Source organism: Pygoscelis adeliae, unplaced genomic scaffold (assembly GCF_000699105.1).
Source record: "Pygoscelis adeliae isolate BGI_AS28 unplaced genomic scaffold, ASM69910v1 Scaffold24, whole genome shotgun sequence".
Classification (NCBI taxonomy): Eukaryota; Metazoa; Chordata; class Aves; order Sphenisciformes; family Spheniscidae; genus Pygoscelis; species Pygoscelis adeliae.
The window spans coordinates 4715193-4722141 of NW_008824806.1; the positions used below are offsets into that span (position 1 = coordinate 4715193).

The window sequence follows — 6949 nt, forward strand, 5'->3', positions numbered from 1 at the left end:
TAAAGTAAGCTTCCTGTTGCTATAATAAATGGTAAGGAAAAATTCTGCTTTCAATTACAGTAGTATACAAACTGGAATAACGTCTCAGAAAGCAGTAGCCTTTCTCCAGAGTGATGTAAGTGGGTGCAAAACTTCTCCTGTGGTGTTCATATATTTCGTTACCTTTAGAAATACAAGGTATGAACACTATCAGATTAATCAGTGAACTTCACAGCAGCAGAGGATATGTGGACACTGTCATATTCTGACCTCCAAGGCTTGCTCCCAAGCCTCTGCCAATCAGCCTGGTTCTCCTGAGACTACAGGGAGCAGCCATGCACTACTTGAGACTCTTCTGAGTACGAACCCAGTTTAGAGGGAAAAGGCTGCCTCCTTTCTAGACCAAAAAAAAAAGGTCCACAAAAGCTTCAAGAGCTTTCTTCTTCCTTTTCACTGACTGCTGCAGCAGGGATTAGAAATACATAAAGCGAGAGGAAAAGAAGCAGAAACAAAATCTACCCACATAAGCCAAAGCACTGTAGCCCCGCAGGGGGCTTGAGAAGGATGCTGTCTATGAAGATGCTCTCACTTCTCTGCTTACACTGTCCTCCCACGTTTCTTGCACCAAATTCTGCTAAAGACCATTTCCTTCAAGAGGACAGAAAACTAGAGAAATCATAGGAAGGGTCAAAATATAAAACAAAATACTTTTTTAACACTGATTGGTTTGGAGTGATATTTTAGGCTTTTTTCTCTCCATTTCCTTTAAGTGAAATTAAAGAAGAAAGCAGCCTTTTTTGACACCTGCTATGAAGGCAGTTATTGGTCCTTGATAATGCCTTTGTTTAAATGGAAGTTGTGGCTGCTTAGTACTTCTCAAGATGGTTGTATCACGCCAGCTTTTACCCCTAATTTATATTCTCACACAAACCTAAAGGGAGCTTACATTTTTAACTTCCAGTGTTTGATTTCATTGTTCAAAGTTTTGTTCTTTTATGGTTTCTTTCTGGACAAGAATTAGATTAGAAAGAACTTCAGAGGGTATCAACTGCAAGAAGGTTGTTGATTTCAGTGGAATTATACTGAGTTATAAAAAAATCAGGCCAAAACAGGGAAAAAAAATTAGAGGAAGAGTACATGCATTTAATATTCTTCGATCTTGCTTTGACAAAGCTTTTAAAAGGTGAGTTGCTTAAATTTTGCTCACACTCATTTCTTTTAGGGACATAAGTATATGCTTTCCCAAACAATTAATACAGTTCATCTTTGCTCAGCTTCCTACTAGTAGGGCTGGAATCAAGTTCTTGAGACAGTGTCTGAGGCTAGTTATGGATACAGTCCAAAAAGCTATTCATCTACATGTGTAATCATGGAAGGTGATGTAAATAAAGGTGAAAACAACCATTTGTCATCACAATCTAGCTTAAAGATGATCTGTGCCTTGGGAATAAGGCAATATGGGCAGTTTTTCTTCTCATTAGCTACTTTATTCTTATCTGCAGGGGCTGTCAGAAACATGCATTTAATAACACTCAACTCTCTGTGTTTTAATAAATAAGGCTTTATGAATCTATAGGATATCACAGAAATTGCGATTGTGCAGAAAATGCTTTTGGTGATGAACAATTCAACCTCCCTTTTGGGAGTGCTCAAAAAAATTAAACAAAACCCAGAAGGGATTAATCTATGATGACTTTTTTGTTTTTTGCTTATCACATAGATATTTTTATATGAATATAAAATTCTGTGTTTTCCCCAGTTTTAGTTGAAAAAAAACCCCTATATTAGTTGGCCATTTTAGGCAGTGTGTTACTGAGGCAGTGGGAAAGTCCAGGGAGTGCATCTGTGGTTGGTTATCAGTATTAAACACCTTGAATGAAGTGCGTAGCATCAGGAAAACCAGATGACTTCAGCCATCCAAAAAATACAAGAAAATGCATTGCCTGCAGGCTTTTGCAGCTATTATAAAATAGAAATAATTATGAAGAGGGGAAAAAAGTTATTCCATGTACATTTACAAAAGTATATGTCCATGACATCATTGAAAGCGTGCCTGAAAGTTCTAGCATAATAAAGCCATTTCCTATAATGAATTTTGTTATGCCTTCTCATATTTTCTGCGGACTCCAAAAATCTAGATCTACCTGCACTCCCATCATCATAGTATCTGGTCTTTTTGCAATTTTTAATTTTTTATTCTAGCAATATTGTTAAAAAAGCCATTATACCCATTGCACAGGTGAGAAGCTTTAGGATGCTCAGAAGGACATAAAGCCACAGTCAGACTTTGGGGCTTCACTGCAGCCTTCAGCTGAGTGGTTTATCTTTGACTGGAGTTCATTGCTTGGGACACCACAGGCATCTGTGCCATGCCGGTTTCAGCCAGCCATTCTTTTGTTTATTTTTATAGCACAGCATTGGAGGTGGTAAGTGATGCCTGGCTTTATCTGCTATTCCAGAACCCTTGCCCAGAAATCTTGACATAGGGGTCAATGTCCTCCTTAACCTGAGGGAGTTCAAAGCCTCACGTGCTGATGCACTGTGAACAGGCTAAATAAATAGTGTGTGTTGTGAGCAACCTATTGAAGCTGGGCCATGATGCAACCAGGAGGGCATGGCTCCCTGGGTCAAAAAGGAGAGTACAAAAAGGAGCCAGATTGTCTCAGCTGATAAGGAGCATGGCTGACTAAGAATGAGGACTTCTATGCTCCAGTCTTTGCTCTCAGGATTCATATTTCATTGAAGAGCCACTGAACAGCAGATTAGTGGGAAGGTGCCAGTGGTTGTTCTTCTATGTACTCAACTTGTACTTCTATGTACTTAAGCCATCCAGGTCTGTCAGACTTAGAGCTCATTTGTCTATTCAAGACCCTCAGGTTATGTCCATCCTTGTATATTAAACAGCATCTAGCGATGTTCTTAGGTACCTGAATGCAATGTCTCTACTATTTTAGAGCCGTCCCTGGCCTGCCTTGCTGACTCTCAAATAATTCCTGGGCACAGTTCAGGAGTTGGTATGATATAGAGTCCATTGCTGGAAGGCAATTTGTATGTGGTCTCCTGTCTTGGTGCATGAGAAGGCTTAACATTATGAAGGTGGGACATTCCCTGCCAGTTGGCCTCACTGCCAGAGAACTGCGCTGGCACATTTAGTTTACTAGGGTTGCTATGGCTTCGGGGGGCTTAAGCACACTATTTTCTGAATTCTGAATTGTTTGAGTATGTGTCAGGCTCCCCTCAACCAAGGTAGGTGAAACACAGGTGCCTCAGCGGGACTTTTATGGCTCATACTCTTGGAGTTGAATGCTTAAATGTAGGTACTTTTGGATCCTTTTTTTTTCTGATGTTGTATTTAGTGGTATGACCATGGTCACAGGCCAAGAATGAGCTTGGGGACCAGCTCTCCTAATTTTTTGCCTGATATCATTACCACCATTTCATTCCTTTTTTCCTATATTAACAGAAATTCATGCTTGTGTGTGTCCCTGTTCTTTCTGTCACAGGAAAATGCTACTATTGTTGTCCTGCGTACTGGGATCACAGTTGGTAATTTTTTATAAAAATTTATAAAAATTTTTTATAAAAATCACAGTTGGTAATTTTATAAAAATTGGTAATTTTATATAAAAATTTTTATATATTAAGCAAAGTCAACAATTTGCTCTGTCAGCTAGCAGGAGAAATGGCAGTCTCTTTTTACTCCCCTCCCATATACGCTTCTAGCAGTGACAGAAATACCTTTACTTGCCTCTCTGGAAGAGGCCAGCTGCCTAGACTGGAGGCAGGCGTGTAACAGCCAAGCATCAAAGTGCCCGACTGGTACATAACACAACACGTTCCAGGATGTGAGGACAGCTCCTGAATGCTGTGGAGAACCTGTAACACTTGGAAGTGTGTATCTGGGTCCACAAAATGGGGCCAAAATCTGAAAGAAATGCCAGCTCCTTCTTGAATACCTCTGGTCCTTGTGTGCCTGTCTGAGTAAAGTAAGAATTTACTCTTTGATTTCTTTTGTTAGTGCTGCAAAGTCATGCAGCTTGCAAAGATTAGAGGGGTTCCTCCTTTCTGAGCTGCACTTTACAACAGAATTGTTAAGCGCTGAGTGCAGTGTTTTATTGTGGTGATATATGAGACAGAAGGAACACAGCTTGACTTTCAAACTCCAAGCAAGAGTTAGCAGTGCTAGCAATTAGGAAAAAGATATTTGTACATGTAAACTGCAAGTCTTATCAGGAAATCACTGTGAGATAATAATCTTGGGATCTTATAACATTATTTTACCATGACACAAATGAAGTATAACAGCAGTTTAAGGACCTTGTTGTGCAAAACTTTGCACAAATCTAGTAATAGATCAGCTGGTCTGTTTTTAAAAGGAGGGAAGGAAAACTATTTATTTTCCCCCAAAGGAACTGCTACAAAGCTATTTTCCTTATCAGAAGAACACCTTTTTCCTGAATGTTATCTCTTTGACATTTGTTCTGTATAACCTAATGACGGCAGGTGGAACACCATGGAAATGAGTTATTGTTGATTTGATATAATTTTAACTTTTGTTTCAAGCCCTCACATGGAGTTGGTATTTTGAGCCTACATTTTGCTTATTGGTGACCTTGGGCTACTTTATAGTCAATAGAAGGAAAAAAAATAGTGCTTCTTTTTAGTGCTAGGCTGTTAGGTGGCTCAAAGTCTGCCATGGCAGCCAGACACAAGCTGACCTTTCTGCATGAGAAAAGGTTCCAGGAATCCCCCCCAAAATGATCTTTTGACATGGTCATGCCCAGAAGATGGACTTTCCTCTGCCACATGTAAGGGGCTATGCAAACCTGTTACTCCACTAGTGTCAGTGGTATTGGCGTAGGGGTTTGATCCTCCTCAGAGTGGATGGAGCATTGTGCACGCAGTAAAATCCAGTGATCAGGAGAGGAGCTTGTGCATCCTCAGCTATGCCCATGCTCCTCCCGTGGCCGGCCTGTTTTAATTTGCCTTCTTGGCACTAAACAAATAAATATGGGGGAGACCTGAGGGTTACAAATGATCACCATGGAAAGTAAAGCCATGGAAAGTAAAGATTTAACCTTATCTGTGCCCAGGTGCAGCCTCTTCCCATGCTGGCATGAACCTGGAGGTGTGTTAAACTCCGGATCAAACAGAATACGAGGTTGTAGAGTATCAAGGTTCAGGGAATACTTTGACACAGTCTCTTGAATCTTAAATGGCTGAACATCCGTAGTCTATTTACATGTCCCTAATACTTTACATGGTACTATAATACCAAACCCTGGATGAAGGTGAATTCCCAGTGCTGCTACTCTGCCAGGATCAGGGGGCAGCTTCTATCACAGTAAGAAGAAAAACTGCTTTAGCTCAGCCTGCCAGATAAATGACCATTCTTTGGAATTCCATCAGGAAAATGGTTCTTCTAAAAACCACTTTCTCCTCTTCACCATACTTGGCTACTGGGAAAACTAGAAGAGTCATACACAGATAAAAAGAAATTTAAATGCAATATAGAACTAAATGTAGTTTTCTCTGTTGTCATCTATCCTGGCTTCTGGCCAAAGAGATTTGGTCCCCAGCTGTTATGTCATCTTACTTATGCAGCCCAGCCACAGTGGAGTAAGGATGATCCCCAAGAGCTCTTCTGAGTCTGGACCTGAGAGCCACAAGCCTCCACAGTACCAGCAGTCTCTGCTCCAGAATGACCTTTTCTGGAAAGCTGAGATAATCAGCAGTAATTAGAGATAAAGTAAGATAGCTTTGCTTAAACAAGCCAGCAAGGATCTGGCTCAGAACACAGTCCTAAAAATGCCTTTGTCTATCACCAAACAGACAACCTTCTCCAATTGCTTTCAGAAACCCACACATGGATTAGCTGTCTGTACCAGTTTCTTAAGCAGCATTTGTCCCACATCACCAGTTTCAGCCACAAATTTCTGGCCACATGCTGCCTATTCCCTTGGTTATTTTTTGGACAGATCTGTTTCCCCAGCTGGTTTGCTGTACAGCCACACAAATAGCTGGGCTCGTACAGCAGTGAGGACAGCATGGTGCTGCTTAAGCTGGCACTGCCACCTAAGAACAGCAACCTTAGTGTAGTGTCCTTTGGATCCTGTCCCTTCCTAAAGCTTCCACGTGATTTCTTCTGGCCTTGCTTTCTGGGAGAGGGGGAGAAGGGGAGAAGGCAGTCAATTAGTACTAACGTCTCTGAAACAAGATTTTTCCTAAGTAGCAGCTTATTCAATATTCAATGGGTCATTCAATCACAGGTTATACAGTTGGATACAAATAATTGCAGTCTTCTGCAAGGCAACGAGAGAAGAGTTTAACTCATTTCTCCACTTAGCCACAGATTACTGAAGGGTTGGGGAAACTGGGGCATACCTAGTGAATATAAAAATATTGCCAACATTTCCCATGTTCTCCACACCCTAAATATTCACTTCGTGGTGCACACACCATATTGCTTCCCAGAACACCGAGACTAGAGTTCTTTTGCAGTCTGCAAAACTAGTTAAAAGCTTAAAACTAAGGGGTCTGAAAGAGCATATGCCTGCTGAAGCTTTGCTGATCAGTGATGTCTGCAGACTAATTTATCCTCATATGTTGATCAATTGACTCATGACATAATGATCTCATTCTTTCCCATTCAATCTCAGAATATTTTTAATGATTGGAATTCTCTGGCTCTGGCTGTGCTTTATAGTTTGTGTCATCTCTTAGACTTCAGGAAATTTCTTAGCAAGAGTTTCCACCTTTTGGTGGAGCTAACTAAAGGGCTCTCCAAGCTGTACGATTCTTCATCATCAGCTCCCAGAATGAACCCACTCGGGAAGAACAAGATAAATCAGACAACATAGGCAAGGACATAATGCAGACAATTCACAATAATAAAGTAGCTGCATTAGTCTCAAAACAGCAATTCAAAGGAGCATAGGATTAAGCAAATACTGTATATGCCAGTTCATTT

The 6949-nt window shown here is 40.7% G+C and overlaps 1 protein-coding gene across 9 annotated transcripts in view; it reads left to right on the top strand.

Annotated features, from left to right (window-relative positions):
* The window catches only part of LDB2 (LIM domain binding 2), a 225800-nt gene that overhangs the window by 187576 nt on the left and 31275 nt on the right, over nt 1–6949 (top strand). The gene's annotated exons all lie outside the window — the stretch shown is intronic.